This window comes from Narcine bancroftii, chromosome 11 (genome assembly GCF_036971445.1).
Source record: "Narcine bancroftii isolate sNarBan1 chromosome 11, sNarBan1.hap1, whole genome shotgun sequence".
Taxonomy (NCBI): domain Eukaryota; kingdom Metazoa; phylum Chordata; class Chondrichthyes; order Torpediniformes; family Narcinidae; genus Narcine; species Narcine bancroftii.
Genome location: NC_091479.1, coordinates 81,709,972 through 81,735,239, shown reverse-complemented (window position 1 = coordinate 81,735,239; position 25,268 = coordinate 81,709,972). Strand labels below are relative to the sequence as shown.

At 40.3% G+C, this 25,268-nt stretch overlaps 1 long non-coding RNA gene across 1 annotated transcript in view; it reads left to right on the top strand.

The window, feature by feature from the left end:
* Positions 1–6,358: 6,358 nt before the first annotated feature.
* Positions 6,359–25,268, top strand: part of LOC138745575 (uncharacterized) — a 35,877-nt gene continuing 16,967 nt past the window's right edge. Inside the window, exon 1 of the long non-coding RNA XR_011346346.1 lies at positions 6,359–6,433. This is a non-coding gene — a long non-coding RNA (uncharacterized lncRNA). The remainder of the gene's footprint in view (positions 6,434–25,268) is intronic.

Here is a 25,268-nt window from a genome sequence, read left to right as displayed (position 1 = left end):
AATAAAGCCTCTTACTGATTTCTGTTTAATTGATGTCCCAGGAAATTACTTTTTATTTTCATAATAAAAACACAAAAATACTGGAGGAACTCAGCAGATCTTGCAGCGTCTATAGGAGGTAAAGATATACAGTGTAACTGACATATTGGGCCGAGCTTCTTTGGAATAGTGGGAGACATTTTTCCTCTTGGAATAGCTTGTCCTTTTAGCAGACATAAAGAAAGTTAAATGTAGGAACATTTATGGTTAGATTTTCTGTCCAAATATGCCTACATTCCTCAACTTTAAAAAATTCAGGAGATCTTTCCAACTGTTATCACTTCCAGTGAATTAGACTCTTCCCTGGTCTTTATCTAGAACATGTGCATCAACATGCATTCAATCTGTAATGCCCTGCATCTGTACATGTGAGTTACTTTAATGGCTTGTCTGCAGCTATCCTGACTAAGTGTACCCGGGTAGAAGAAAATATTTGCCTAGCATCTGCACTCAGTTGCTGCCCAGGCATGCTTGGACTGACCAAAATAGCTTGCTTTGTGGGCAATATACTAGTAGACTTAAAGCATGATTGGAAAACACAAAAAGTGGTAATATGTAAAAAAAATGTACATGATAGGAAAATTTTAAGGTGATTTATGCGATCATGAGCCTAAATTCCACACAATACACCCAAAAGTGTTCAGGAAGGAAAATCTTCATTGTCTAGTGTTACTGGAAATAGGACAATATTGCAATTTTCTGTCACATGGATCTACACATACATCAAGAAATGAAAGCTGTGTTTAATATTTTTCCTATCGATTCTGGGAGATTTTTGGACAGCGATGTGAATTCTGTAAGGGGCAATTTCTATTACACAATCAGCCAAAGTGCAAGAGTTACCTGTGCTGTAAATAAGTGACTTTTGACAATGCCCTCTGATACAAGATATATTTCTTGTTAATATTTCAAATGATCAAAGGGGAAAGCACATTCCCACTTACTGCTATGCAGCTTCACCACAATCCTAGGCTCTCCAACTCATGTTTTTCTTCTTCATTTCCTTAACATACAACATAGTCAAGACCTTTCAGGTCATTCTCACATAAGGCATTACTTTCTGGGCTAGCTTAATATTACTCATCAGCAAGACCATTGCCAAATTTTAATAATGCTTTCTACCTTGATTATGACATCTGGCCTTTCAGTCATTTCCTCAACACACCTTTGCAATATATAGCAGTAGGAGTCCACAGAAACAGGACGACACTACCTCCTTGCATCTCTCCCCATCAAGGGTTCTAGCTCTTGTATTCCAAAAACACACTTTACTCATAGAATGTATGGTTTCTAATTTTCCATTTGTGCATCGGATTTCTGCATTTCGTATGGGCTTTGTGTTGCTAGGTGTACGCAAGATGGCGCCCCAGTGCCAAGGAGATAAACAACTGACCACCATGGTCCATGGGTGACTGAGGACAGCAATCATGGAAATCAGCTGGTGAACAAAGTTGGTGCGCTGCTGCCACAGAAGCAACAGATGTGAGTTAATGGAAAGCATAAGGTACAATGCTGTATGTCTAAGTAACAACAGAAGATGGTGGAAATATCGATTAAGTCAGATGCTATGAACAAAAAGGGAAGTAGACGCAGTTTCCTTCCTATTGTTATCAGATTCTTAATGGACCTCTTATTTGGAAAAGATGATGCCCTTTCTCTGGTTAACTGTACTTTTCCCTATATTCAGCACTTGGTTCTAGTAACATCATGCCCTGCATTCTTTGAACTTTACTGAAACACTATAACCTGCACTTTAGTTTTATCACTGCACTACCTGATGTACTTATGTTTGTGTCAGATTGCTTGAATAGCACCCAAAATGAAGCTTTTCACTGTATCTTGGTACATGTGACAATGAACATTTCAATTCAATTCACAGTGCCATAGGTAAGGAATTCCAACAGTGAGATCCATCAATGAGGAAATCCTAGCTTAATCAAGTTAACGGAGCATCATAAATCTTCCAGGATACGCAACATAGCTGCCATAAAGTGCAGTCCAACTGCTGTTAAACTAAATGTTAAACTATAGTTAAACTCAACTGGGATATTGTGTTTAAATCTGAGCATCACACTTTTAGGATGGATGCCAAGAAGAAATTGATCAAAAGAAATATGACTGGAATCATACCAAGACTGAAAAAATTCCCACATGGAATTCGAGGTCTGTTGTTCTCACAAAATAGGGAATGCTCTTGTGCAATGTTTCTCAACCTTTTTTTGCCCCCCCACTCACGTATCACCTTAGGTATTCCTTTACTAACCATAGGTGATCTGCAGTTGGTAAGGGATTACTTAAGGTGGAGGGTGAGTGAAAAGGTCAAGAACCACTGCTTTTGTGGATTTGGTGGAATAACAGAAAACTGTATGACTCTCGATTACTGTTAAACAGATGACTAACGAAAGAACCAGAGATGGAGAAATAAAGAGCAGATGTTACCGACAGGATGGTGGAAGGAAAATCGATCATAACTTTCAAAAGAGGATTGTCCAACAATTTTAAGGATAAACATTTAGAGCCATGAGCAATGGGGAGGGCAAGGTTAGCGCAGTGGTCAGCTCAATGGTGTTACAGCGTCGGCAAGCAAGGTTTGAATCCGGTGCTTTCTGTATGGAGATTGTTCGTTCTCCCAGTATCTACGTGGGTTTCCTCTGGGTGCTCCGGTTACCTCCCACTGTTTATGTTGTACTGTCCAGTGCGTATTGAACAGTGGGAGGTTGTAGATCATTTGGGTGTAATTGGGCAGTACAGGATCATGGGCTGAAAGAGCCTGCTACCATGATACAGTATATGCCTAAATTTAGGAATTAAAATTAAATTTAAAAGATGGAATTGAGCCAACACAAACACAATGTATGTTATGGCTTTCTTTTACTGTGTATCAATTTGAGATTCACCGAATGTATAAGTCCTATGGGGCTTTGACAAACTTCCTATCTATCCGTTACACACTGATATGTTGCAAAAAGTAAATGAGTACTTCTCATCTGTTCACCACTTTTACCACAATGGCACAACCTTTTAATTTTGCCATTATGTTCAAAACCTGGACAAAGGAACACATGAATACAGTTCCCACAAAAATGCTGGAGAATCTTTTGTGCAGACTACAATCACAGCGATTGCAAATTTTCTTGTTTAACTAAATGATGACAGTTACATTTAATAGCTGTTCAATGAATCAGAGGTAGTAATTAAAGATTTCTCTGTCCTTATCAACTAGTGAAAGAAAAAATCTTAAGATAAATATCACCACGGTATTCAATAAATATTCTTGCCCAGTCTTTTTCTTCAATCTACGATGGTTTAATGTCAAAAGGCAGTTTGCTGTCTCAAACAGTACCTTTTGTGAAAACATTCTCAAGAGGATACAAGCTCTGAAGTTCATGAATCTTCCTGTCATATTTGCATAGATGATTTATCTACATAATTCAGGTTCCAAACAATGCTGATAGTTCAGTATATTCTCAAAAGATCTGGCATATCAGGTTACTCATGACACTAAAAGCTTTAGATTTATTTTGTAAAGTATGCTGTGCTGAATTCAATATGTGTTCCAAATTTAGTTTGGAATTTTTCTATTGTCTGACATCCTGAATTTATTAATAATGGATTATTTTTGCACATCTATCTTTTCATGTTGCTCCATACTGGCAATAATCATTGCTGCAGGAATCTTTCAGGCCAGCACTTTAGGTGCAATTGCCTTCTGCAATCCTTTTGCCCTTCCATGCCAGTGTGATAGTACAGATTCTATCACCAATGTGTATATATAGATATGTACAGATAGTAGTGTAGGATGACTGTAATTGGCTGAGAGTGTAGCCACACCTACTGGCAGGTCTTAAAGGATTGCTCCTAGCCAAACCAGGTCATTCTCGATTGGTCGACCTACTTGTGATATGCTCCAGTCTTTTAGTTAATAAAAGCCTTGGTTTGGATCAACAAGTCTTTGGTTCTTTCGACGTGCTCTACAGCCAGTTGACTCTGCAGTGTTTGGTTCCACTTACAACTCCTCAGATTATGAAATATTTCTCTTTGCATTCAACAAGACCCAAATAAAATTTTGGCTTCAGTTGATGATTGGAGAGTAATAACTGCTTTCTACAAATAACAGGCAATCGCCATCTTCAGCAAGAGAAAATCTAACTCACTTTCCTTGACATTTAACGGTTTTGACATTGATGAATCTTCAACTGACAACTATCCGAGCGCACACCATTGATGAGAAAGTTAGCTGGATCAGTCCCATTAACACTGTGACTTCAAGAGCAGGTCAAAAGATGGAAATCTGTAACAGGTCGCTCACACCCTAACTCCTGAAAGCCTTTCCATCTTCTGAAAGACTTCTGAGGAACACACTGCATTTGCTTTGATGAGTACATCTTTAACAAAAGCCAAGATCCTCAATACCATTTTCTATACCTTCTACTCATGGTGCAGTAGGAACCATACATCTGCAAATTTCTGTGTGTCTCCAGCTAGTAGACAGGTGGGGAAGGGTGGAGTTGGAAGACAAAGGGAGGTAAGTCAAAAAGAAAAATAGGCAGATGGATCCAGGTGGAGGCTAAAGGTGGAGATAATTGTCTTAAAGGTGATAACTTTCAGATTTATTGCCAGATTGTCACAAAGAAAGGCTGTTCAACCCATTGAATCATGGCTAGCTCTCTACCAGAGCCATTATCTAGTTACACATCTTGGCTCTTTCACTGCAGTCTTCCAAATTTTTACACCATATCTTTATCCAAAACTTTCTTGAAGGTCACAAAGGAACCTGCCTCCACCACATCAGCAAAGTTGTGCATTCCAGGTTATAACTGTATACCTGGTTAAAAAATCCTCATGTCGCATCAGCAAGGTAGAAGGAGTGCAGAGAAGATTTATGAAAATGTTACCTGGGTTTCAGCATCTAGATCTTTATTCTTTGGAGCATAGAAGGTTGAGAGGGGATTTGATAAAAATATTTAAGATTATGAGAGGGATAGATAGAGTTGGATAGGCTTTTTCCATTAAGGGTGGGATAGATTGAAACGAGAGGTCATAAGTTAAGAGACAAAAGTTTAGAAGTAACAAGAGGGAAACTTCTTTTCTCAGAGAGTGGTGGTTGTGTGGAATGAGCTTCCGGGAGAAGTAGTGGCGGCAGGGTCAATTTTGTCATTTAAGGAAAAATTAGATAGGTGTATGGATGGGAGGGGAATGGAGGGTTATGGACAGGGTGTAGGAAGGTGGAACTAGAGGAGAGTACTTAGTTCAGTGCAGACAAGAAAGGCCAAAATGGTCTGTTTCTGTGCTATAATCATTAAATGGTTATTAATCCTCTTCCCCCTTTATCGTTCACCTGTGACCTCCAGTTATCACACTCTCCATCAAAGGGAACAATATTCCACTTCTTACTTTGTCGAGACCTCTCACCATTTTATATATTTCTACCAAATCTCCCCTTAATTTTCAGTTCTTTAAAGAAAACTGTCCCAGACTCTCCAATCTATCTTTGTGACTGAGTTCTTCAGTCGAGGAGACTGACTATAGGAGTACCAGGTTTTAGAACTGAGATGTGAGAGGCTGTTGAGGATGCTGCAGGCTTCCTGATTGTCGGAGGTTTGCATCTGGAGCTCGGGTTGCTGATGGTTTGAACTGAAGGCTGTGTAGCTGTGGAGGTGCTGGAGGCAAATCCATGGGCCTTCAGTGACTCTGAGGTGACTTTCATTTGCTTCTCTGTAGCATTTTCTGCTGATGGCAAATGTTTGTCTGCCTTAAGGTAGACTAAAATAAATTTTGTATGATATCACATTTTCTGTTGACAATAATTGAATCATCCCAAGAACCAGTCTTTTCAGCCTTTCTGGACTTCCTCTAATGTATGTGAGAACTAGTGTTTAGTGCAGAAGAACCTCGATCCCACTATATAAATGCTTCATAACTGGTAATTGTTCAGTGTGTGTGTGTGTGTGTGTGTGTGTGTGTGTGTGTGTGTGTGTGTGTGTGTGTGTGTGTGTGTGTGTGTGTGTGTGTGTGTTGTACAGACAGTCTTTGAGCTATCAGTACATTTTGGGCTAATGGAGGTAAAGATATTATCATTGACCTGAACCATATGTTTGAGGTCATTAGATATTCCTACTTTGGATCTAGGGTGAGAGGGCAAAAAGGAGATAATGTGCCACCTCCTGCCTAGTCCTTCCTTTGACGACCCCAGACAGTTACCTGATCACCTGGCACCTATTACCCCTTCTGCATCGCAATGATGAGAATGTCCAGGTCTCTTACATAAAATCCAAGAACTCACTCTCTTTCTCATTGCAGGCTCCATCTCCTCTACAGCAATGAAAGGCGCCCTGATGCTGTGTCTGATTGCTGTGGAAAATGCATTGACTGAGAAGATGAATGCCTTTCTCAGGTAAGACTGCAGAAAATAAACGAAAATATGTTTTCATCTGATTTTGGGCCCATTTGGATCTGCCCAGGTCCCTTTTCAGCACAGTTCTGTTTCTAAGGTCTTTTTGGCCAATTCACATTCTTGTAGGGACATATTAGGTATTATTCTAATTTGCAATAGATGTTTGGAATACCAAAGCAACAATGAACTTCCAATTTCTCAGCATTAATATTTTAATTCAATTAATTATTTTAGCTCTTTTCTGTTTTCTTGAGCACCTGAGCAAATAATTCAAACAATATGTACTATTTAATCTCTTAAAAATCAAGTGGAAAAAAATCACTGGACACTTTCTATTGTTATTAATTCTTCATGTAAGCCAGACTTCCTCTCGCACATTTGCACCCACTTTCTCTTTCCTAACAAACACACACACACACACACACACACACACACACACACACACACACACACACACACACACACACACACACACACACACACACACACACACACACACACACAAGTACATATTCTGTACGTCAATGAAATGGGATTCTTAAAAAAAAAATTTCAGAAATTCATCGAATATTTTATTTAACCCTGAATTAAATTTCAAAATCTAATTCAGGACCTTTCAGTTAAGTGTAACTTCCAAATTGTAATAAATATATTTCTTCGCATTAATTTGCTGCAAGAAATGTTCTTCTTTTCAATTGTGAATGCTAAATGAAGCTGGAGCATTCTCTATGCAGGGGTTCCAAGGAAATTTAGAAAGGTTAATATTTGTTTTCTTTGTATGCAAAACTATCTTGATGAGCTCTGAGAATCAAATGTTTAAAGCATTTTAGGATCTTATTGAAAAAAATATCTGTAGAACTGGCTCTTGAATATGCATCAGCATGTTAACATTCAAGTTTGAGTTACCAAGACCCCAATTACAGTGCAGTATTGGAACAGCTCTCTAATTACATGTTTGGAATTAATCCTTTGATATTATCCTTCCTTTCTCTTCAAAAATGACTTCAGAAATTCATTGTAAAGCTGTAATTTCAAATTCTGATTATACTTGGTGACTGAAGAACTAACTTCATTGGCACATAGTGAGCATTAATTTGTGGATGGCAAGAGGAAACTGTGCCATTCTTCAGTTTTGCTGGAACCAATTAGAGTTAAGCGAATCCCACATTTTTGGCAGGAAGTAGGATACTTCCTCAGGACGGTTGGACGGGGGAAGGGGGTGTTTAAAGTGCAACATTGACATTACAGTTCTTTCTCTTTCCAGCATCATTTGGGCATTTTTCACTTGGTGCACCCTGAGATTTGCTTCTTTTAGATGTTTTAAATACATAAGCAGTGCCATAAATTCAATATGTGGAAAGGTTACCTCTAAATGCTTTACCTGCACTGTGAGGTTGATTGTATCTCTGATCAGAGTTTCCAGTGTTCAGTATATTTGTGCATCAAGACTGCACTGTGTTTGAAAAGGGATGAAAAATGTTCCGAACTAGGCATCTAGAATAACTGTAGCAATTTATTTCTCACTGAAGGAGGAATGGTGGGAAACAAAGAGTGAAAGGAGCTATGAGCAGAGTTTATATTCAAAGCCGTAGTCCTGTAACCTGGGGAGAAAACAAGAATCCAATTAGACAGTTATTGTGGCCCACAAGCTTTAAAAATCCACAAAGGAATAAAATAACTTATGAGCACCTTGGTTGAATTTGATTGATAGCCCATAGCACAGATGGATGTAATTACCATTATATTGCAAAATAGCATGAGAGGAGGTTACTTGAATCTCTTGTAGCGGTGGCTACACTGCTAACTGAAGCATCGCACAACTAGACGGGTTGAGTTCAGTGAGCAAAAACTGATTTATTGCAGGCTGCCTGGCTGGTCTTATACTCCCAGCCCGAACCTGGCTGAGAACCACGCTGGGGGGCCCCACGTCACCGGGGCATCACGTGGGTCCCCAAGCGCGGGCTTCTGAGCCCGGTGCTGAGATCAGGAGGAAACCCCCCAATGGTGCCATTTTGGCTGGCAGCCCTGCAGCGTGCGTGACAAGTGGGGCCGGTTCGCCTGCCTAATGGCGTACTGCCACACTCTCTTCTTTTACCAGCTTTCAGGTCTAGTTATGTGTTTTATTAAGAATAATTTCAGATGGAAAATGGCCTGTTACGCTGTTCACTAACCCATGTCCCTGCCTTAATAATTTACTTATGCTTTTCTCAATCACAAGAGAAGGCTTATAATCTAAGTATGAGGGAAACACTTACAAACATACTTGGACATTTATGCTATTTCTTTTCTGAGTGAGAATTTAAGCTCTTATTTCCAAAGTGATTAATTAATGTTACTCTGTTCTCATCTCCCTGCCAATCTGATTTCACAAAACACGGTCAAACATATGGAGGATGAATACCTTGATCTGGCAACAAGCAATACTGGAGGAACAACATGAGCCCCTTTTCCACTGGTACCTTGTCCCAAGAATTAATGGGGAATTAACCGGTTAAGGGTCCAATGGAAAAAGAAAACACAGCATCAAATAGCGTCAAATCACACCGGGGATTTACGACCTCTACCTCTACTCACTTCCCTGGTGTCAGCTGACACCGGCGTGCTGTTTAAACCAATGGGAAAAGGTCAACTTCCATCCACTCCATTCCATTTGCAGGTAGAGTCTCCGATCCCCGGGGATGAGTGTGCTCAGTGGAAAGGCAGTCAGTGTCCCAGTTAAAGGTGGAAACAGCACAAATGGTTTCCTATCCTGGGGCACTGAATGGCCAATTAACTGGGATGCCAGTGGAACAAAGGGCAACAGATAGAAACCAATGGAAACCAATTTTTCTGCTCAATAATTTTGGCTCAAGACACAGGGTTCAGTTTCATTATTGTTATTAATTATAAATGAGTTCAGTCAAGTCCCATGTGCTTTAAATTTCCTTTCCTTTTTATTCACACAGAACATCTAATTCTTGTAATTATATATGGTAAAGCAAGTTAAAATGGACCATCATTCATCAGACAAGTGGGCTAAATTATAAATAGATTTAATCGGAAGTTTTTGATTGGTCAAATTTACATATTTAACAAATATGCTTGAAGTAACTTTGAATGTTCTCTTTTTGATTATGTTATCATCATTATAAATAGAATTTCAGGGCAATAAAGTGAGTGTAGTATTACCTGAACTGTCACCTTTCAGCTGGGATAGTTGAGACCATGTCACAATGCAAAAGAATTACTATAGGAGCTCTATTGCGAGCATCCTGGCCAGCTGCAACACAGTGTGGTACAGTTGCAGTAGATAAGTAGATCAGTCATCAATCCACAGGGCTTTAAGTCTGGCAGAGAGGATCACAGGAGTCTCCCAACCTTTCCCCCCTGCCCCCACTCCATTGACATGATTTACCATGATCATTGTCTGAAGAGGGTATGCAAAATCATTGAGGACCCCTTTCAGCCTGCACGCAGCATCTTTCAGCTACTCCCATCGAGAAAGAGGAGCAATAGGAGGATCAGAGCCAGCACCACCAGGCTGAGACACAGTTTCTTCCTACGGGTAGTGAGAATGCTGAATGACTAATGAACTGCTCACACTAACCATCCAAGACCCTACTATTTATCAAACTATCTATTTATATATGTATTTGTCTTGTGTATGTGTTGTTTATCTGTTTGTGTGTTATGTCTGGTTGTGTGTTTGCATGTTTTGCACCGAGGACCGGAGAACGCTGTTTAGTCGGGTTGCACATTGAATTAAATAAACAAAATTGAACTTAAGAGATGGGGTGGGAGGAGGATAATATTGTCCCAGTGCTTGCCAATATTTATCCCTCCACAGATTACTTGATGCCTTTTTCTCCAAGTATCATCTTAATTGCATGTGCCTGCTGTTTTAAAAGTTTGCAGCTCCTACCTATGCTGGTTATTGGTTACATACTTCATTAAGAAGTCTAAGTAACTACGTAGAAAGCAGCATTTACCACATAAGGGAAGGTGCATCATGGTTGCCAGACAAGTGACGTTTTTCAAAACTAACCTGGGTCGTACACTCTGAGTTGTCACTTGGTATATGAGAATTTGTGCACTAACTTTTCAGACAATATCGATCAGTAGATCTGACATGAGAAATAGAAATGTACCTGCACTCGTTATGGAAATTGGACTGGTGGATAAGGTTACTTCACACTCACATGCTCAATGGGCATTAGGAGACAGCAATGAAGGTCAATACCATGAATATTAAAAACATGGTTGAAATGTAGGAAGAAGTTTAATAATCTGGCAGGAATAGGCAACAAAATTTAATTGAAAATGACAATCCTACCCTAACTGCACAATGATCCCAACCACTTCATCCCTCACACCTCTGTCCCATCACTTCTGCTCACCACCATCTTAATTCCCCTTTTATATATCTAATTTTACCTTTTTTATTTTAGTCACGATTAAAGGTTTTGATTCAAAACATTCACTGATCCTTTCTACCTATGGATGCTGTCTGACCTGCTGAGTTCTTCCAGCAATTCTTTATTGGCTGTAGCCTCAACCATTACTTAATTCTGAGCACTTTTCACTTAGCTACCAACAATCTGTTAATTAATACATAATATTTCAATGAACATGATGTATCTAACCCTCACATAACACTAGACCATGAAGATTTTGCTTCCTGAACACTTTTGGGTTCATTTATGTATTTTGGGCTGATCATCACCATAAAACTTCACTATCACGTACCTTTTTTTAGACGTAACTTATTTTTCTGATTTCCTGTCATATTTAAATCTACTGCAAGTACACAAAACCATGAAGTACAACAGTTCATTGAAAATTCATTCGCCTTTGCACCTGGACGTCTTCCCTGCTGATCTTGGTGCAGTCAGTGACACACATGGTGAGAAGTTTCACCAGGACATTGTGACCATAGAAAAGTGGCATCAGGGCAACTAAAATCCATTAATGTTGGGCACTGACACAAGAGGCATCAGATGCTGTTTTTAGGTCAGTTGAACTAACACAAGGTGTCAGCATCTTTCTCTTCTTTCTTCTTTGGCTTGGCTTCGCGGACGAAGATTTATGGAGGGGGTAAATGTCCACGTCTGCTGCAGGCTCGTTGGTGACTGACAAGTCCGATGCGGGACAGGCAGGCATGGTTGCAGCGGTTGCAAGGGAAAATTGGTTGGTTGGGGTTGGGTGTTGGGTTTTTCCTCTTTTGTCTTTTGTCAGTGAGGTGGGCTCTGCGGTCTTCTTCAAAGGAGGTTGCTGCCGGCCGAACTGTGAGGCACCAAGATGCATGATTGGAGGCGATATCAGCCCACTGGCGGTGGTCAATGTGGCAGGCACAAGGCGTCAGCATCAAAATGTGATTAAACATGCTAAATTCAATAAAAGTTAATTTAATGTTTCTCCATCTTATATGATACACCAAATCTGAAATTATTTTTGTGTTCAGCTTGAAGTTGTCTAATTTAATCCTTTTTTCAGGAAGCAAACTTTTTAGAAAAAATTGTTGTCTAGTGTAATTATCAGTATAATGAGCTTTGCACCAAATAATGTGGGTACACCAGTAACTTTTGAATTATTGCTCCAACCCTGCACAAATATATTTTAGGACACTGACACAACTCCCTTTCTTGCAATTGAATTTGGCATGGTACCCCCAGCAGCAAGAGGTAACTGGGACAGAATAAAACACCCCTCCTAATATTTTCTTCTCAGGGAATAACTGTGCACTTCTTCTTCTTTCACCCTTTATTGTTATGAAAGGTGAAAAATATAGCATTTGGGTTTAGGGCTTTGGTATGTCAATGCTCTATCAATGCTAAGGTTTAACAGTTAAGAAATAAATTGGTTAATGTTTTTGAAAAATGAGGAGCAAAGGTTAAACTCGAAGCTTTTAGTTATCTGTACCATTCAAAAGCATAACCTATTTGTGATCAAAGCATCTTCAAGCAACTGCTCTTCATTGCAATCATGCAGAATGAAAATCATTCTGTGACATACACTTGTCTACAGAGGCAATCAAAAACAAATCCACATTCAAATGAAATACAAAGGCTTTGAAATTATCTCCTGAGTTGCCAGCAAATGAATGATTTATGTTGCTTCTAAAACTTCTCCTTCTGCTATTTTAATAGAGGTATTTACTCATCTATTTTGAACAATTTAGCAAGAACCAAGTGTTATTTACATAAATTTTAATTCAGCAGAAGATAAAAGGATTACAAAGCTCTTTTGGCCACATTGAGAGCACTTCTGCAAATTCCTTCCTGCTGCTTTATTTCTATGTGGGATTTCAAAATCCTCAGATAACACATCATTTAATATCACGTGACTCCTTATAATGACTTTCCCTCAATTTCCTGTTCAATCTTTGCACCCATTACCGCACTTCATCCCGCGATGTTGTGCTGACCTATATAAATTTACTCAATAATCTACACCTTCTCTACCTCGCTTCCATAAACCCTCTATTGCTTGCATCCATGTGCCTGTCCAAGAGTTTTTTGAAATGTGCCTGTTGTACCTGCTTCTACCACCACCACTGGCAATACATTCCAGGCACACACTACTCTGTGTAAAAACCTTATCCATGATATCCCCCGAAATTTTGCTCCCCTCACCTTGTATAAATACCTCTGGTATTTGCCAGTGTCACCCCAGGATAAAGGTGCCAGCTATCCACTGTATCTATGCCCCTCATAATCTTATAAACAGACCTCTATTAAGTCACCTCTCATCCTTCTTTGCTCCAAAGAGAAATGACCTTGTCTCATAAGACACTATCTCTAATCCAGGCAACATTCTGTTAAATATCCTTTGCACCCTCTCCAAAATTTCCACATCCTTCCTGAAATGAGGTGTCCACAACTGATCACAATATCCTAAGTGTGGGAATAATGTTCCACGCTGAGAGATCATACTCCAAAATATGTTGAGGTCTGTTTCTTGTGCTTCATGAAACTGGGAGTAATTTCCCCATTCACTTACTCCAATTTTGTCTTTCTGATGTTTCTGTGCCTGCCTTGATGAAGTTTGAATAGACAATCAAGAGAAGTTCCTTGGAAATTTGACATCTTTGAGTTTCATTTTGCATGTGCACTGTCTTACAAAGTTAAATGGAGTAGATGAATACATCATAGTATTCTCTCCTTAAAGGGGAAACAATTTCAGGATACAATATGTTTTTATTGGGCTGTGAAGAGACACCAAGATGTAAATGATGGAACACTTGTTCACCATTCATTTAAATACTGGTGGAAGATGTTGTTTATATTTGGCCAGCAACTAGTTAGGGTATGAAGAGAGGTTTGTGGAAGTACTTTCAATTTATAATACGGTGCAAGCAACATCATAAAAATAATAAGAACGTGTTTGGAAACAGCACGATTGCCATTTTATCTCTAAACAGGTAGGGACCCCAAACAAGGTCTAATGAGTTCACTGGTCTTGAGTACGGTTGGAAGCAGAAATGAGCTTGCCAGTGTAGTAGCTCAGTCAATAGAGAATCCTGACAATATGTTGCCTCCCAGGTGCCAGGGTCTAGGATATCTCAGATCATGTCAGGAAGGAGAAATGACATGGGTAAGAAAGGCGATGAGATCCTGCAAAGAGAGTTCAGGGAGTAGGGTGAGATGATGAAGGATAGGACCTTCAGGATGGTGTTCTCAGGAATGTTACCCATGCCATGAGCTAGTGAGGTTAAAAATCGAAGGATGATGCAGCTTATCATGTGGCTAAGGACATGATGTGGGAGGGAGGGCTTTGGATTTCTGATCATTGGGCTCTCTTCCAGGGAAGATGGGTCCTGCACCGGTGGGATGGTTTGCATCTGAACTGGTGGGGGGGGGGGGATTAATATCCTTGTGGGAAGGTTTGCTGGTGCTCTGGGGGGGAGGGGGGTTAAACTAGATTAGCAGGGGGATAGGAGCCAGAGTACCAGAGCAGATAGTGGAGTGGAAGAGGAAAAAGATGTTGTTAAAACTGCATATAAAGACATAAGTCAAAAGGTTGTAAAAACACAAAAATGCTGAAGGAACTCATCATGTCTCATAGCATCTATCAAAGGTAAAGATATATAATTGGCATTTTAGGTCTGACCCCTTCAAAGGGGTGTGTATGGTGGAAATAATATTCTCAGGTTCATCTATTTCAATGCAACGATTATAATACGAAAGGCAGAGTGTGGATTGACATGTGGAATTATGACATTGTGGCCATTAGTAAAACTTGGTTGCAGGAGGGGCAAGACTAGCAGCTCAATGTTCCAGGCTTCCGTTGCTTTAGATGCAATATAATGGGGGGGGGGTGATCAAAGGGGAAGGAATGGCATTGCTTGTCAGAGAAAATATTACAACTATGCTCTAACAGGACAGACTAGGGGCTCTCCTACTAAGGCTAGATGGGTGGAGCTGAGGAATGGGAAAGGTATGACAACATTAATGGGGTTGTATTATAGACCACCCATTAGTGAGCAAGAACAAGAGGAACAAATCTGCAGGGAGATAGCAGATAGCTGGAGGAAACATAAAGCTGTGATAGTAGGTGATTTTAACTTTCAAAAAATTGTAAAAAGGCTGGATGGCTTAGAGTTTGTTATAGGTGTTCAGGAAAGTTTTCAAATTCAATATATAGAGGTATTAACTAGAGAGAGTACTGGATCTCCTATCAGGCAACGAGACAGAGCAGGTGACAGAAGTATGTGCAGGGGAATACTTTGGGTCCAGTGATCATAATGCCATTAGTTACAAGATAATTTTGGATAATGATATGTCTCATCCTTGGGTTAAGATTCATAATTGGAGAAAGGCCAAGTATGAGGAAATGAGAAAGGATCTAGAAAGCATTGATTGGTCAAGGTTGTTTTTCGGCAAGGATGTGCTGGGTAAGTGGAAGGCCTTCAAAAGTGACATTTTGAGAGTTTGTAAGCTGCTGTCAGGATTAAAGGCAAATAACTTTGGTTTTTGAGTGATATTGGGGATCTGATTACGAAGAGAGAGGTGTACAGCAGGTACACAGTCCCCTCCATAATGAATGGGACAAAGACACTTTTTTTCCTCTATTTGCCCCTGTGCTCCACAGTTTTAAAATTTGTAATCAAACAATTCAACTGTGATTAAAGTGCACATACCAGATTTTATTCAAGGTTATTTGTATAAATGTTGGTTTGACCATGTAGAAATTACAGCATTTTTTATATACAGTCCCCTTATTTCTGGGCACCATAATAGCTGGGACATAGCAACGGTATGTATATTAAAGTAGTCCTGGTTAGTACTTTGTTGCATATCCCTTGCATGCAATGACTGCCTGAACTCTGTGATTCATAGACATCACCAGGTGCTGAGTATCTTCTCTGCCAGGCTCCTACTTGTTTCGGTGGCTTGTCCCCTTGAGTTTTCTCTTCAGCATATTGAAATCAGGTGACTGACTTGGTCATTCAAGAATTTTCCAGTTTTTAGCTTTGAAACACACTTTGTTGCTTTAGCAGTACATTTGGGGTAATTGTCTTGCCGTAGTTTTGTCCATTGAGTTTGGAGGCATTTGCCTGAATTTGAGCAGATAAGATGTTTATATGTACCTCAGAATTTATTGTGCTATGCCATCAACAGCGTCATCATCAATGAAGATAAATGCATCAGTACCTGTGGCAGCCATACACTCCCACCACCATGTTTCACAGATGAGGTGGCATGCATTAGATCTTGGGCAGTTCCTTTATGCCACCACACTTTGGTCTCATCTCTCTACAGGTGAAGAGTGTTTCGGAACTGTTGGCCAGGCTTTTGGGAGCGTTTCTTCAAAATGAGGAGAATTCTTCTGTCATCAGCAGTGATGGGGTCTTCCTTGGCCAACAAGGAATCAACTAATAAAACAACATTTTCCGGTCTTTAGTGCAAAAACTTGCAAACATGCAGCCAGACGTAATACACATACAGACAAACGATACATATGGAGTGCACGCACGCACGCACGCACACACACACACACACACACACACACACACACACACACACACACACACACACACACACATATGGATAGATACAGTATATAGATAAACACACACATATATAGAGAGATAAATACAGTACATAGATAAACACACACCATATAGATAGAAACAGTATATAGATAAACACACACACACACACACACACACACACACACACACACACACACATATGGATAGATACAGTATATAGATAAACACACACCATATAGATACAATATACACACACACTTATATAGATAGATTCAGTATATAGATAAAACCACACATATATAGAGAGATAGATACAGTACATAGATAAACACACATCATATAGATAGAAACAGTATATAGATAAACACACACACACACACACACACACACACACACAAACACACACATATGGATAGATACAGTATATAGATAAACACACACATATATAGAGAGATAAATACAGTACATAGATAAACACACACCATATAGATAGAAACAGTATATAGATAAACACACACACACACACACACACACACACACACACACACACACACACACATATATGGATAGATACAGTATATAGATAAACACACACCATATAGATAGAAACAGTATATAGATGAACACACACACACACACACACACACACACACACACACACATATATGGATAGATACAGTATATAGATAAACACACACCATATAGATAGAAACAGTATATAGATGAACACACACACACACACACACAAACACACACATATGGATAGATACAGTATATAGATAAACACACACCATATAGATACAATATACACACACACTTATATAGATAGATTCAGTATATAGATAAAACCACACATATATAGAGAGATAGATACAGTACATAGATAAACACACATCATATAGATAGAAACAGTATATAGATAAACACACACACACACACACACACACACACACACACAAACACACACATATGGATAGATACAGTATATAGATAAACACACACACACACACACACACACACACACAGTAGTCTCGGATGTTTAGTATGGTCAGTTTATTCAGTCGTTCAGCATTCTCACAGTCCGTGGGAAGAAGCTGTTTCTCAGCCTGATGGTTCTGCCTCTAATACTCCTGTATCTCTTTCCCAATGGGAGCAGCTGAAAAAGGCAGTGTGCGGGTTGGCGGGGGTTGACAACGCATTTGCCTGCCCTCTTCAAACAACAATCCTGGTGGATCACTTTGATGGAGGGGAGGGAGACCCCAATGATCCTCTCTGCTCCTCTTATGGTCCTATGATGCAGCTCTCAGAAGATCTCCTGTGGAAAGTTGGCAGTTTGGTGGCCAGTTTCCTTGCCTGCCTCAGATTCCTCAGGAGCTATAGTCACTGTTGTGCCTTCCTGATAAGTGAGGAGATGTTTTGTGTCTAGGATAGATCACTTGTTAAGTAGACTCCAAGGAACTTGGTGCTCATTGCTCTCTCCACTGCCGAGTTATTAATGTGTAGTGGAGAATAGCTGTTCCTGGTCCCCCTGAATTCTATGATTATCTCCATGTCTTATCCACATTGAGACTCAGGTTGTTATTTTCACACAATATCACAAGATTTTCCACCTCTTTTCTATAGCGACTATAGGGGAAGCCAAAGAGTGGTAGCCAAAGATGGCTTCTCAGACTGGAGGCCTGTGACTAGAGGGGTGCCTCAGGAATCGGTGCTGGGTCCATTGTTGTTTGTCATCTATATCAAGGATCTAGATGATAATGTGGTAAATTGGATCAGCAAGTTTCCAGATGGCACTAAGATTGGACAGTGAGGAAGCTTTCAAAACTTGCAGAGGAATCTAGACCAGCTGGAAAAATGTGCTGCTGAATGGCAGATGGAACTTAATGCAGACAAATGTGAGGAGCTGCATTTTGGAAGGACAAACCAAGGTAGGACATCCACGGTAAATTATAGGACACTGAGGAGCGTGATGGAACAAAGGGATCATGGCGACATGTTTGGCGTAGCAGTTAGTGCAACGCCTTTACAGTGCCAGTGATCAGGATCAGGCCAGGGTTTGAATCCCACGCTGTCTGTAAGGAGTTAGTATGTTCTCCCCTTCTCTGCATGAATTTTCTCTGGGGGCTCCAGTTTCCTTTCACCCTTCCTAAATAAAAAGTAATTGGCTTTGTTAAATGTATGTTACAGTATATAACTAATACTTTAATATTCACGGTGGCACAGTTAGTGTAGTTGTTGGTGGAACAAGCTGCCAGCTGAAATGGTGAATCCGGCGCTGCCGTAAGGAGCGTACCGGGGTGTAGGTTAATGGGGTGTGATTTGGGCAGCATGGACTTGTAGGGCTGAATTGGCCTGTAACAGTGCTGTATATCTAATTTTTTAAAAAATGTAATAAAATTATAGAATAGATACATAATTCCCTGAATTGGCGTCACAGGTAGATAGGGGCATAAAAAGAGCTTTGGTACATTGGCCTTCATGACTCAAAGTATTGGGTACAGGAGTTGGGATGTTTAGACTCAACATTTAAGACATTAGTGAGAACACATATGGAATGTTATGGGAAGATTTAGTCACAAAACTACAGGAAAGATATCAGTAAAATTGAAAGAATGGAGGTAAGATTTACTAGGATGTTGCAGGGACTTAAGGAGCTGAGTTACAGGGAAAGAGTAAACAGATTGTGACTTTATTTCCTTCAGGTGTAGAAGAATGAGAGAGATTTGATAGAGGTATACAAAATTATGAAGGGTATAGAAAGAGTAAATGCAAGTAGACATTATCCATTGAGGTTAGCTGAGATACAAAACGGAGGACATGGGTTAAGGGTGAAAGGGGAAATGTTTAAGGAGAACATTATGGATGACTTCTTCATACAGAGCGCAGTGGGAGTGTGGAACGAGCTGCCAGCTGAAGTGGTGAACACAGGGTCAGTTTTAACATGGAAAGAAAAGTTTGGATAGGTACGTGGATGTGGGGGGTATGGAGGGATATAGACTGGGTGCAGGACAGTGAGACTATGCAGGGTAATAGAAGGGTTGCACAACTAGAAGGGTTGATGGGCCTGATTCTATGCTTTAATGTTCCATGGTTCAAAATGTTCTAATGGTATTGGGAGGGTTGAGGATGGAGGAGGTTGGGTCCAATTGAAGGGAGAATCCAGAATTATGTTACCATGTAAAATTATTACATATTTAAAATGTTATTTACAGCACAGTAGAAATAAGTATGCTGCCAAATTACACCAAATTAACCTAGAAAACCCACACGTTTTGGAGGGTGGGGGGGGTAAACCAGAGCACCTGGGGAAAACCCACACAGACACAGGGTGAACGAACAAACTCCTTACAGCAGCACCGCATTCACCACTCAGCTGGCAGCTCGTTTCGCACCCCCACTAATAACTACGCTAACTACGTGAGTATTAAAGTATAAGGTATATATTGTAACATGCATTTAACAAAGCCCAATTGCTTTTTATTTAGGAATTTCACATCCGCATGTCAATGTTATATTAAATAACAGAATAAAATTTGCTCATCATCATATTAAATGTGCTAAGTAAATAGTTTTATTTTCCTGCACAGTAGTTACAATACTAAGAGATGTTTAATTTTCTCAGCTAATTTCAATTATTTGAGAGAAACTAAGGGAATTTCAGGAAATTGTTGCTCAGTCCACACAAAGAGAGATCAAAATATTTGGAGAGGAGAATAGGAGCTTCTGATTTCTTGCGTGATTTGGGCACACAGTCCAGGAGTGATGATGTTCCCAGTCACATTAAATGTACTAGAGTAAATATATAGTAGGATAGAAATAATAACATGGCTCAAGGGAATTGGATGCTGTTCAACCAGCTGAAGGGATAAGGTCTTATTAATTTTCTGCATCTTCGTAAAGTGGAAACAGATATTCCAGTTCAAAGGAAAAACTTAAGCAGAGAATTGATGTTGGCATCATGGCTCATTAACATCAGAATAGGAGAAAGCCTGCTGTGGTTATCTCATTGTGCTTCCTTGAGATCGGCGGAGAAAAGCTGGAGGAGAGAAAGTAAAATAAACATATCTATTCATATTAGCAGCTGATTAGCTCCTTGAACAGCATAAAATGAGAAGGCCATTCACCCTAAAAATGGAAAACTGGTCGATTAAAGCTGGAATCAATGAGAATCATAATCCCGACAGAGATTACAGTCGTCTGAACTGTTTTTTCATTTCTTTCCCTGAACTTAGTTGTAAGGGTCATTCCCACCAGCAAGAATCTGCCCTGCACAAAGTTTGGGTGGTGTTCAGTTTGGAGTAAAGCCTAAAATTGCCAAGCATATATAGTTATTCATGGGGGTGAAAAGGGGTGGGGACAATTTCCTAAATTAAGATGGCTGACACAGCATCAAGCTAGTTCCAATGTTTCAGATTGGGAATGAGAGAAGGAGTGCAGTAGGTGATGGTAGATCTTTTGAAGTTAGGTTCCTCATGATGAAATACTTGGCCATGCACTGGAGAGACAAGTTCCCTATGTTTGTATTCAATATGCCTCACAATAAATAATAACATTCTGCTTGCTTTCCTAAACTAGCTGTACCTGTACATCTGCCTGTGTGAATTAGGGTCACTGTCAAATTAGGCAAGTGTATGTTCAAATACTGTACCTTACACAAATATATTTAATGGGATTACCATCACTAGCACCCTACCATCAACACCCTGAGCATCACCGTTGAACAGATACTGAACTGAACCACCCACATAAATACTATGGCTACAAGTGAAAGTAAGTCACAAGTAAAAGGTAAATGTTCCATTATTGTCAGGTAATACTACGTTTACAATGTAACATACATGAAATTCTTTAACAGGAAGATAGAGGGTCACCACTTTGTCTAGCACCCCTCAAAGGAATGAGGCCCCAGCATGGAACAAACACGACCCCTGGTTTACAAGATCAGCATTCTAGCCACTGAGCTATCGGAGCCTCACACCTCACACCACACCATCCATAAGACAAAGTCACAACCATGATGAAACATTGACCACCTGACTGAATGAACACAGCTTCAAAAACACTCCAGAATCTCAAATTATCCAGGACATAACAGCTTGATTAACTCAGACCCCGACATTGTTGTAAACACTCATTCCCTACACAGCCATTGGGTAATGGCAGCGGGGTGGGCTGCCAACAAAATTTACCTCAGCTATGTCCAGAGGAGATCCCATACCCAGATCCTCTGGAAGGAAGGAAGAACAAGGGCAGCAGATGCATGGGAACGCTCCACCTGCAGGTTCCTCTCAACTCACTCTCCATCCTGAACTGGAAATGGATCATCTGTCCTTCGCTGTTGTGGCATCCAATTCCCTGAAACATAGTACTCACATGTTATGACCAATATGATAAGGTATCTCAAGAAGGTTAGCCTGCCTCATCCCGTACACCCATAAGGGCAATCACAAATGGGTAATAAATGCTGTATGCCAGTGTCCTGTAAAATGAGACATCACATACAACCCTGAGGTATTTTTTTTACTGTGTGTGAGGCAGAATTTCTACTTATTGTGAACTGCACACTGTACTCAAGAAAAAGATGTATACAAAAGAGGGAAATGTAACCATTGAAAGAAATATTAAACTGACTGTACAATTCAGAAAAAAATAAATATTCAGTAATAAACAATGTGCAAAGTAGGAGTCCTTAAATTAGTTTGTTGTTGAGGAGTCTGATGGTGGAGGGGTAGCAACTGTTCCTGAACCTGGTGGCATGAGTCCTGTGGAACCTATACCTGTCCCCTGATGGCAGCAGAGAGTACAGAGCATGTCCTGGGGGGTGTGGATCCTTGATGATTGCTGCTGCTCTCCGACAGCAGTATTCCATGTTGATTCTCTCTCTGGTGGGGAGAGATTTGTCTGTGATGTACAGGCTGTGTCCACAAACTTTTTCAGGGCTTTCCACTCAAAGGTATTGGTGCCCCCACTCCAGGCCATAATGCAGCCATTCAGCACACTTTCAACTGTCTTCTTTGGCTTGGCTTCGCGGACGAAGATTTATGGAGGGGGTAAAAAGTCCACGTCAGCTGCAGGCTCGTTTGTGGCTGACAAGTCCGATGCGGGACAGGCAGACACGATTGCAGCGGTTGCAGGGGAAAATTGGTTGGTTGGGGTTGGGTGTTGGGTTTTTCCTCCTTTGCCTTTTGTCACCTCACTTTCAACTGTACAATTGTAGAAATGTGTCAAGGTTTCTGATGTCATACCAAACTTGCACAAACTCCTGAGGAGGTAATGCCGCTGATGTTCTTTCTTCCTGATGACATTGGTATGTTGGGTCCAGGAAAATCCTCCAAGATAGTGACTCACAGGAATTTAAATTTGCTCTCTCTCTCCATCTCTCATACCCCAATGTACACCTCTGGTTTTCCTTCCTAAAGTCCACAATCAGCTTCATGATTTTCATGACATTGAGTGAGAGATTGTTGTTAGTATTTAGCCAAGTTTTCATTTTATGTGAGTCCAGATGACCAATTCATTCCATTTTATATAACCCAACAGCAAATTTGTAGATGATGTTTTTGTGTAATCGAGCCACACAGTCATAGGTGTAAAGCGAGTAGATCAGAGGGCTATGTACACATCCCTGTGGTGCTCTGGTACTGATGGAGTTTGTGCAGGAGATGTTCTTTTCATTCTACACTGATTGGGGTCTGGAGGTGAGTAAATCCAGGCTCCAATTTCAGAGAACCAGGTCTTGGAGTTTGGCTGCTTAGTTTTGAGACCATGATAGTTTTGAATGCCAAACCATAGTCAATGAAGAGCATCCTGATGTATGCATCTTTGCTGTCCAGGTGTTCCAGGGTTTTATGTAGAACCAGTGAGATGGCATCCGCACTAGACCTGTTACTGAGGTAGACAATTGGAAAAAATCCTTGTTGCCACTCAGAAAGGAGTTGATATGCTTCAGCACTAGCCTCTCAAAACACTTCATCATTGTAGATGTGAGTGCCACTGGTTGATGGTCATTAAGGCAAGTAACCACACTCTTCTTGGGCATCAGTATGATTGAGGCCTATTTGAAACAGCTGGATACCACACCCTGCCAGAGTGAGATGTTGAAGATATCCATGAGTCAGTTGGTTAGCACAGGTTCTCAACACTCGGCCAAGTACTTCATCCAGACCAGATGCTTTCCTTGGATTCACTCTCCTGAAGGCAGCCTATACATCATCTTCAGATACAATGGAGGATCATCAGGGGTCATGGAAGTGTGCAATAGTTTTTCTTTGTTCTAGTGGTCAAATCGGGCATTGAGCTCATTTGGGAATGAAGCTTTACTGACTTCTGCTACACTAGATTTGGTTTTTTAGCAGATTATGTCATTTAGGCCCTGCCACAGCTATGAGGCATCCTTCCTTATTTCCATTATCATCTGGAATCTCCACTTCATCCAGGAGATGGCTTTCCATAAGTCGTATCTGTTCCTTGTGAACTGTTCTGGATCTCTGGACTCAAATGCCTATAATCTGGCTCTCGGCAGGTTCCACATTTCATTATTCATCCAGATTTCTGGATGTTGAAAGCTCTGAAAGATTTGGTGGGGACACCCTTATCCACAGCTGTTTTGATAAAATCTGTAATGGCCCTGGTGTAATCATGCAGATTCTCGGCTGATTCTTGAACACCATCCAATCCATTGACTTGTTGCAGTCCTGTAACTGTTAGTCAGCCTCCTGTGTCCACCTTTTGTTTGTCCTGATCTCTAGAACCTCTCTTTTTAGGCTCTGTCTGCATGCAGGCAGAAAAGGCACTGCTAGATAATCCAACTTGCCAAAATGCAGTCTTGTTGAAGAACAGTAGGTCTTCCTTATCTTAGAGTAGCAGTGATCAAGTGTACTGGGACCGCTGGTAAATCAGGTTACATGCTGGTGATAATTCAACTAGTTCAAGTTCAAATTTATTGTCAGAATGCATATATGGCATAATATACAACCCTGAGATTTTTTTTCTTATAAACAGCCCTTCATACAACAACCAACAACTCCGTGAATTAATTCACACACCATCAGACCCTCACATTATTTAACCACAAACCCACATCTCTTTGCCTGCTCGCACTGGCAACACTGTTCCACTTTTGTTAAGTAATTCAAGGGATGTAGGCTTCACAGTCTACGCCAGCATTTAATTGACTGTCCCAATTTGCCCTTGAGAAGATGGTGGTGAGGTGCTTCCTTGAACTGTTGCCGAGCATAAAGTGTGGATGTACCTACAATGTAATAATTCTGGGAAGGAGTTCCAAGATTTTGACCCAGTGAAGGTAAAGCAACAGCAATGTGTTTCTAAGTCAGAATGGTGTGCATCTTGCACAGCAGCTTCCAGGTAGAACTTTTGTTGACCTTGTCCTTCTAACTCGCAGAGGTTCTCTTGATGAGAGGTATATGGCTTATGGCTTATATTAACAGTATCAAGCTGACAGGAATAGGCACATGTTCTCCATGGGGGAGACATTACATTGCAGTGCCAGAGACTATGGGCAGTTTGAGATTTTCAGATGTCCCTTTATTTTGCTTCGCAACTTTATACCTCCCTGCCATGGTTTCAATCAATTTCTCTTTTCGGATAATGTCTCTCTTTAACTGACACAGCTATTCTCAATAGCTTTCCTACATCAGGTGTTACTTTACTACATGAAACATGGAAGTCTGCAGATGCTGTGATCCATGCTCTCATTTATAGATAAGGTTTGCCCTGACATTGATCAACAACATGTTATAACAGATGTTTTTTTTTAAATAAATTCTTATTTTATTTTAAATGTGAAGTGAATACTTCATCTGTATTGAATTTCTAATAGACTTTGCTTTTTACTGGTTGAAA